Raw genomic sequence first — 9,185 nt, forward strand, 5'->3', positions numbered from 1 at the left:
AACCTACACACTCTCTCTTTACACTTCCTAATCCAAAAATTTGGCTCTTCTTGCTGAAGTTCTTGAGTTCAAATCTCAGCCCTTGAGAGTGAGAACTTGTTAGTTTGTCAACAAAGGAGTTACCTCCCTTCAAGAGGTATAATTTTCAGTATCTTTACACTACTTCTTTTCTTTCTTTTCTTGCTGTTTTTGTATCGCTTTTCCACTATTTTTATGGGTTGAAACTTGTGGCTTAAAGCTATCAAAGGTGGAGGGATAAACTATCCTTCTTTGAACCTTGTTTTCTAAGCTTTTGCTCTTGTGTTTCCCACTTCTTTCTCAAATTTTTTCCAGATTTTTACCACTGTTTTTCAGAGTTTTCCAAAGGCTAAAAATGTGGTTTTGAAGTCCCAAAAGTGAAAGGGTTAGCCACCCCTCCTTATGCTTGTTTACTAGCTCAATTTCCTCATTATTTTAGCTAACTTTTTCAAGCTTTTCCATGAGAATTTCAGCTCTATTTTTAGCTATTTTAGGACTGTTTTAGGTTGTTTATTTCATTTGTGCTTTGTATAGCATGCTTGTAGTGTAGTGGTCCTCATAGGTTTGGTGGTTTAAGCCTTAGCCACCAACCTATGTGAGTTGATAGCATTTATTTCATGTTTTTCATACTTGTGTAATCATCTCTGCAACCTCTCCTCTTTCTTGGCTTTTTATTTCTTTGAGAATTGTTTCAACTGAGTGTTGTTTAAGCTTGAGAAAGGGGCCATACACTGCTAAATGGTTTAATCTCTTCGGAGGTTCATTACCAGGGCATTACCTCTCTCTCATGCCTAAAACAACTTATTTGACACTTTTCTCCATTTAGTGGACTTAAATATCATTTTTGAACTAAATGACTAAGGAATGGAATGGTAATTAAAAGAAGCAATAAAATTGGAACTAACATGATACATGATAATAAAATGGTTTAGGTGCACGTTAATTGAACCCATTGAGTTTTGAGCCATTTCATACTCTCTTGTGATGATAATGGTTCAAAAATCAATGTCAACCACTTTTCTTGACCAATTACATGATAGGGAGGAGGATTTGTTGGTATTTTATTTTCACTTATTGAGCTTTTGTCTAATCGAGTTATAGATCATCACGCGGCAACTTTGCAACCATTGATGATTTATGAATCAATTCTACCCCTCCTTTGATCTGTTTGATGATAAGGAGAGGCAAGGTGGACAAACATCCCCTGAAAATGCTCTATTTGTGCTCTGTTTCTTTTCTGTTGCAGCAGAGGAGAACCCAAAACCAGTGGCCAGCCAGCCACCTTACTGTACAGCCTACCACTTTTACTGGCCGGCCAGTCATCTCTTTTTAGCCAAGCAGTGTCTTTTTCCTTGCAAAATAGAGCATAGGCTGGGGTAAAAACAGTTAAATTTTCTAACTTCACAATAGAACCATTCTGGCAGCAGAACAAAGGCATTTTCAGGAGAAAATCCGCATTCATACATGAGCCATCCCTCGTTTCTCGGGGCCCGCTAAAATTATGTTTAAATAGTAGTATATTGTACCTAAGGTAGTGGACTTGTAATAATTAATTACTTAGTTAATTATTTTCGTTAGTTTAATTCTAATTTCTATTAATTAGTTAAAATAGCTAGTTAATTTTTGTGCTGCAATTAATTAATTAGTTAGAATAGCTAGTTAAGTTTGCATTGTACTTATTAATTAGTTAGGATAGCTAGTTGATTTTGGCGTTGTAATAATTAGTATTAGGGCATTCATTCGGACCCTCTTGTGCGAAGGCAAATATGTAATAATGTGTGTCTTCCAATCCCTATTTCTTTCTCCCTTTTATTTACCCGCTTATGATGGATAGTGTAGTACATCATAATTTGTTTAGCATTTTCCATGCTCTGCATCAATGTGTCTTGCATGCATAAGGTTCGGTTCATCATTCTAACAACATTGTCATTTATTACTTCCTTGAATACGTGCTTCACCACATGCTATCAAAGTGATTTACATGATATATTAGACAACCGAACTTATTAGTTGCATTTTTGCATGTGTTGCATTAGTCATTCGCATCGTTAGAAACATGCATTTTCCTAACTATTTTCTTTCTTTTGGCTCGCCTCGGATATTGGGGTAAGCATTTCATTGCTTTAGCATACCGTATGTGTGTGATTGTTGCCATATCTAACATATTTACCATGAGGGTAAGTGCTTAACTGATATACCTGTTTGGATGCCTGTGGATGGAGGCTCTTTGCTTAAGTGGGGATAACTTGATAAATGTACATATGAGATCACTTTTTCCAATGGTACATATTCAAACACTTTTCAAAACAAACATAAAATCAAAGCGTTCCAACTTTTGCAAATTAGTCTATACTTATGTGCAACACATAGTAAAATTAGCCTAATAACCGGAACAAGAGCATGTAATGTAAATAAGAATCACATCATGATTAGTAGAGGCCGATCTTTGATCGGGTGAGTGGAGTGCTCAATCCATGACCTTCCCCTCTCATACCTAAGTTCCTAAGCCGAGACACTTTGGTGATGATGGACATGTGGCCTTTGGCACGAGTCATGGGTTTCCTAAATTTCCCAAAAATATTTAGGTGGCAACTTTGTAATCTGGCAAAGCAGTCTATTTTTGGCATTTTTTATTCAAAATCGATTTTCCAAAAGAATTGCTGGATTTGGACTCATTTGTGTTTATCTATTTCACATTGCACTTGTGAAATCAGATTCAGAACTATGGGAGTCTGGACTGTAGGGCTATCGTATTCGAAAAGAGCACGAAAGGCCAGCTACGGTTAGTTAAGGGTCGGGTGTGAATGTCTAATTATGTCTTCTGAATCTCCCCACTCCTTTGGCAAGTCTGGGACATAGCTGTTGTGCTCTCCAAAAACCTTCTCGAGATTTGGTGGCTTGGGTCCATTCCAAAATGAATCACCGAAGTTAAGATTTGACATTTCCTACACCATAGGATGTCCAAACTTAGCTATGGAAATAAAAAGAGACTACACACATAACGGCTAATGTGTCAAACAAGCTAGGGTTTTTCTCATCCTACTTTTTAATTGTACGTGTGTCCTATGCTCCAATGATTTTTTTTTTAAACCATTGCTCTGATACCACTTTTATCACGACCTAACCCCGATACCTAGGACTGGATGTCACAACTAGTCTAAAGTTACCAAGGATTAATTCTAAATTAAACAAATTAATAACGCAACGAGGTAAAATAAAAGGTGTTCATAAATATTTAAAATGTTCATTGGAGCTTTTATTTATTTAATAAGAGCCAGCCAATAATTACAAGAAGAAGAAAAAAAACATTGTTTATTCCAAGCCCTGGTCCTTCTTTATGGAGTAAAACTCCTTCCTAAGTTTCATTACCTGAAAAGGTTTAACAGCTATAAGCATATGGCAGAATGAGAAATATTATACTGAGAGTATAAAAGTCACCATGGATAATTATTTAGACTAAACAATGGTTCGAATAAATAAATTATTTTAATAACAGAAATATAATGTAGAAATCATATAAGCAAAATAATCATAATCACGGTACATAATAGAATAGAGGGTCAGTGGATTCATGACAAACAGAGGGTCATTAAAGTGACTAATCAGAGGGCCAATGATTATTTAAGTCCTCCAAGATATGGGACCTCCGTGGCAGTACTTACAAAATAATTGAGCACATTATCAAATATCAAAAATCCAAAATCATATTAAATAAATTGCTATATCCATGAGTTTACCTTTTTTAAACAAGTAGGGTTCATTACACAAATATCATATTTAAAATGCTAATATAATTTATAAAGCGCAATTTGCATAAAATGATTTGTGGTAACTCAAGGTATAATATGATTCACTTTAATGTCGATTCCTACTATTTACTTTCTATTTCCTCCGATTCTCTTCAAGCTTCTTTCCTTGCTACTACTTCCTTTGATTTATTGTTTGTGTTTCATTTGCTTGCTACATGACTCCCTTATATACATGGGCCAAAGGGATGACTCACTTGAGCTTATCTTTTCCATAATCATAACTTACAAAGGTGGCCTCTTTGGATGACTCCAGCCATTGCAACATTTTCCCTATTACACTTGGCCTCTTTAGATAGCCCCAATTATTGCGACATTTCCCTAATTATACTTTGGCCCTAAACAATATAATTATTCCATTATCATTTTTTTCAGTAAAACACAATGACCCCTAATTTTAAATTAAATTACATTTTAGCACATACAACTATTAAATTAAATATAAATTTTTATTTTATTTTTTTTCAATGATGATTAGTTGATATTAACGTGGCATTAAAATTAATTAAACATTTGTGTGTCACAGTCTTTCTACTTACTAATATATATCTACACAAGCACATGTTCATCATACTACATATATATCAAATCCTCTATGTTTCTTCCCAAATCAATACAAGGTTTGTTATCCCAGCACACAAGTTATCCAAAGTTTGATAAATATTCATTTCATAATTCAATTATAATCTGGTGAATCCTACTAAGGTACATGTATCTGGCAATGGTTGTCGCTAAGCATCACCTAATCAACAAGTGAGCTAACGTAACTATTAGTTTGCTAGTGGTCATCACTTTTCACTACCTAATCAACCCCCACTTTACCAGGACTAATTGGAAGGACAAATCGATACCTACCTCGCGCAGCTTTTCATTCTTTCATTGAGGACTCTCTCACCATTTTAATCATTGTTTCGATATATTACCCCGAATTCACTAATACAACCAATTTAAAACCATAAAGCTTAAATTGTAAAAAGGGCAACTTACGTAAATTCTCATTAATATACAAAATGTGTTCAACACACCTTCGTTCAACAATGTATTTTCAATTGGTGAATTCAACAATTAACATATACAATTCAAAATAAGTTTTAGTTCATTATATGATGTCAATGATAACAACAATGTCGTTCTTCATCAGTGGCCATATAGCGATCCCGGTATTCCCTGTTATTGTATATCTATAATCTGGACTCAGTTCCGTAGATTCGTTGTTGTCTTATCCTCATTTCTATCCCTTACTCTTTGTTTTAGAGTTTTGGGTTGTGTTGGGCAAGTTGGGAATTAGTTGGTTGTGTTTTAAAGCTTTGAAAATTTTGCCCAGGTTTTGGTCTCTCCGCTCGAGCGATGGTTTTACGCTCGAGCGGGCTTTTGTTGCTGCCTTTCCGCTCAAGCGTGATTTTCCATCTCCCAGTACTTTACTCTGCAGTTAGTCCGCTCGAGCGGTAGTTTTTACGCTCGAGCGTGATCCTTTGATTTTTGTCCATACGCTCGAGCGGGGAGTTTTACGCTCGAGCGAAGAGTAGTCTGCAAAACTTCTGGAAGTGTGCAATCAGCGCTCGAGCGGCTCTTTTCACGCTCGAGCGTGAGTCTGTGTCTTACGCTCGAGCGGGGTTTTCTACGCTCGACCGGAGAGTCGACTACATCAGTCCGTGCTTTCACTTTTTGGATCACTTTTTGGCCTATTTTTCCTCTCTTAACTTTTAAAAACCGCCCCTTGAGAGTTTCTCTCTCTACTCTTACCTTCTCTCTAAGTTTTGATCTATTCCCGGTGGTCTTCTACCCTAGTTCCTTTGGAAGAAAGGTAGAGCTTCGCGAGAGCTTTGTTTTAATCTGAGAAACTTGGGATTTGGAGCACATGGGTCTTTGGTCTTCATCTTCGTCTTCTCTATTCGAGGTAGGGATTCTCCTTGTTCTTTTTCAATACTTCGTCTATAGATAGACATGTGGTAATTTTGTATTGCATAAAAATCATATCCATGTTGGATTTGTTTGAAATCATGGGAAGGAACCTAGGGTTGGGTATTTGAAAATGGTTATGTTATCATTGAGAGTTGTTTTGGGCTAATTGGAGTGTAAATTAGCATGTTGTAGTTGATAAAGGAAAAAAAACTAAATCATATTTTGATTGATAAATTAAAATGGAGAATAATGAACCTAAATTGTAACTCTCTATTGTTGATGTGAGTGGGTGAAGGTGTTAATGCCTAAGGGGTTAACTTTGGCTTTGAAATGGGTTTGAAATGTATGTAGTGTACTAATGTGAGTTATGGCTTCCTTATTGGTAGAAATCGGTTTTTTGTAAAATAAAAGGGATGGGTTTGGTTTTGTGACAACTAAAGAGACGGAGTTGGTTTTGTTAAAACAAAGAGGGAAGTGGAACTTGTTTTGTGAAATGGGAAAAGTGTTTTGAAATACGTATGAAAATTGGATTATTGTTTCATGAGTGTTGAACACACACATGTGTGGAATTGTATCTTGAACTACCATGTTAATGTTGTTGTCGGGTTTGTGGTCTCATAGTAATTGAGTCTTTAATAGGTGTACTAAATATTTGCATCTAGAGGTTTTATCCTTGGTCATCGGTGGAGGATGACGTGGTTGTGTTGAATTGTTGTGTATGTAATACACCATTGTTGATTGAACATTATATGTAATGAAATGTTGAATTACATTATATTTGTATACTGGTTTGGGAGAAGAGAGGGGTTGTACTCCAGTGTGTGTGAGAAGATAGGGGATGGACTCCACACACTTATGTGTTCAGCGCTTATAATCAAAGGTATCATACCCTTCCAGCTAGCGCCTGGAGAACTGACGCGCTGATAATCTAAGGTACCATACTCTTCCAGTTAGCGCCTGGTAAACTGGTAGATTGTGGTGAGAAGTGTATCTTTGGCTTACTACGCATATAGCTAGTAGTGCAGTGTTGTTTTGTTATTGTTTCAGTGTATCTGGAAACATTGTGGATTGTATTTGTTACAGTGTTGGAGGGACGAGTTGACTCATTGATTGATTTTATGTATGTAGTTGAGTTGTTATCTTTTTTATAGAGGTGTGCATGGATAATTATGATATAATTGGAATTGCATTGAAATGCCAAATATGTTTTGAAAAGGCACATCTGTTGTATGTGTGGCAAATGGAAGAGTAATGGGCTTAGTGAATCTATGTTTCTAAGTAGTTGTTAATGTTATAAAAGATTGGGAATGGGGGTTAATGAAAGGAAAAAGGGAGGATAAATCGCTTATAGCGGTGAATTAAATGATTGTTTTCAAGAAAAGTTCATATATATATTTATATATATATTTTGTATAAACTGTCACATTATTATTCTAGTATGAGAATGGGTGTTCATGATCATAGCTATCTGTAATGTTGTTATTGTTAAGGAGCATGTTGAGTTCCCTACTGGACTATATGTTCATCCCACGTTGTTGAATCTTTTTCAGGTGTTTAGCAGGGTTTGCTACAAGATTTGGATCTTCTTATATGTTGGCCACGGGGCCTTAGTTATGTTGGCGGAATGCCATTGTTGTAAAGGGTTACACCCTTCTTCTTGTACTTTTAATGATGTAAGCCCAAGGGCAATTTATTAAGTTAGTTCATGTAATGTTTACTTTGCATACGAATGAGAGTATTGTTAATCATTTCTACGGATTGAATGTATGAGTTTATTTCCGCATGTTATCTCTGAAATTGGATTAAGTTAAAGAATTTGGTAATGACTCCGAGTAATAAAAAGTGGGGCGTAACAGGCCAACAATGCAATCTAAACAATATTCAATTACATAATTATCGTGCAAGGATCCTCAATTTCAAGATAGGGATTTCAATTTTCCATTTTATACAATCTCACAAATTAAGGTTTCTACAAAATTGGGGCTTTCTCATAATGGAGCACCCACATGCTATGTTGTACAAGAAATATAAGCTTGAGAAGAAAATTATGGAGACATACACAATTAATTCCAAACCTTAACCTCTAACATGTGTTTTTACAAATATCCTTACCAATATCCTAATGTAGTATACCCAAACTGCCACATATACTCATAAGACCCATATTAAATATTTAGAAGAAAACCCTACCTCAAAAGTGAAGAAGCCAATCAAGAAGAATAAAAAATTGACAAAATGGGAATCGACTCTGATCAAATCGAAGTCCTCATTGTGCTTTACGATGTTAAAACTTGAACTTTTGAGTGATTCACGATGTAAGGCACCTAATCTAAGGTGTTTTTATGTTAAAGATGGTGGGTAAGAAATATAGAAAGGGAAGAAAGAAAGTAGAGAAAAGAAATGAATGAGGAGATAGATAGAGAGTGGAAAGTTGATTAAATGAATCTGGCAGACTGGCGATTGGTTTCCCTCAAAGATCGATCAATCACTCTCAAATGCGATCTATCCCAATTCGATTGCTGCGTTTTGTTGAAAAATGAAAATAACATAATCGCTAAGCGATCAATCACCTATTGATTGCTGCATTATGAAAAATACACTAAACAAAATATCAGTGAGGCGATGGAACGCTCCCTTCAGTGCGATCAATCACTTTGCTAGAAAATAGTTTCCAACTCTCTAACTTAATGCAACCGCAACTGTGACAAGCCTGTCACATATTATGCTTTTAATCTTTTAATTTTACATGTGCTTATGTGCTTAGTATGGATTTGAATTCTAATTATGTGTTTATATGATTTTTGGATTCATATCTGTTGACCGTAGGAATATCTATTGTGATTTCTATTATAATATGAAATTGAAGGCCTTGATGGTGTTAGGAACTGAAATTGATTAGTCTATTGTAATTGGCATAATTTTTAGAGCCTAACGGGAAGTTTGATTAAAATTTTATTTAGGTTAAATCAATTAAATTAAGTTTTGTTTGGTTAAGCCTTAAGCTCAATTAACTAGCTTAATCCCTAATTAGTGTATTAAGTTAATCAAGCCTATATATATGTTAAGTTGAGAGTTTAACTCATAATTGAACTCAAGATTTTGCTGAAAATACATTCTAGAGAGATAGGGAGAGTTCATTTAGAGAGAGAGGCTTAAACTTGAAGAATCTTGCAAGGAGGTTGAAGAATTGTGAAGTAAAGCTCAATTTCTTGTAGAATTTGCTTGATTGAAGACCTTAGGTAAGCGTTTGAACAATAATTCAAGAGTTTAAGTCATCAAAGATGTGAATTCAAGAAGATATATGATTAAAGACAAGAAATGAGCTAAGAATGATGAATTTGGAGCTAAATCAGACATGCATGCATAGTTTTGTTGAGTTTCATCCTTTTTTAGCATGATTTTGTCATCCATGTTGTATTTAGAAGATGAATTGTACATCCATTCATGATTCACAAAATT

This window comes from Camellia sinensis, chromosome 5 (genome assembly GCF_055761805.1).
Source record: "Camellia sinensis isolate YWXY chromosome 5, ASM5576180v1, whole genome shotgun sequence".
NCBI lineage: Eukaryota > Viridiplantae > Streptophyta > Magnoliopsida > Ericales > Theaceae > Camellia > Camellia sinensis.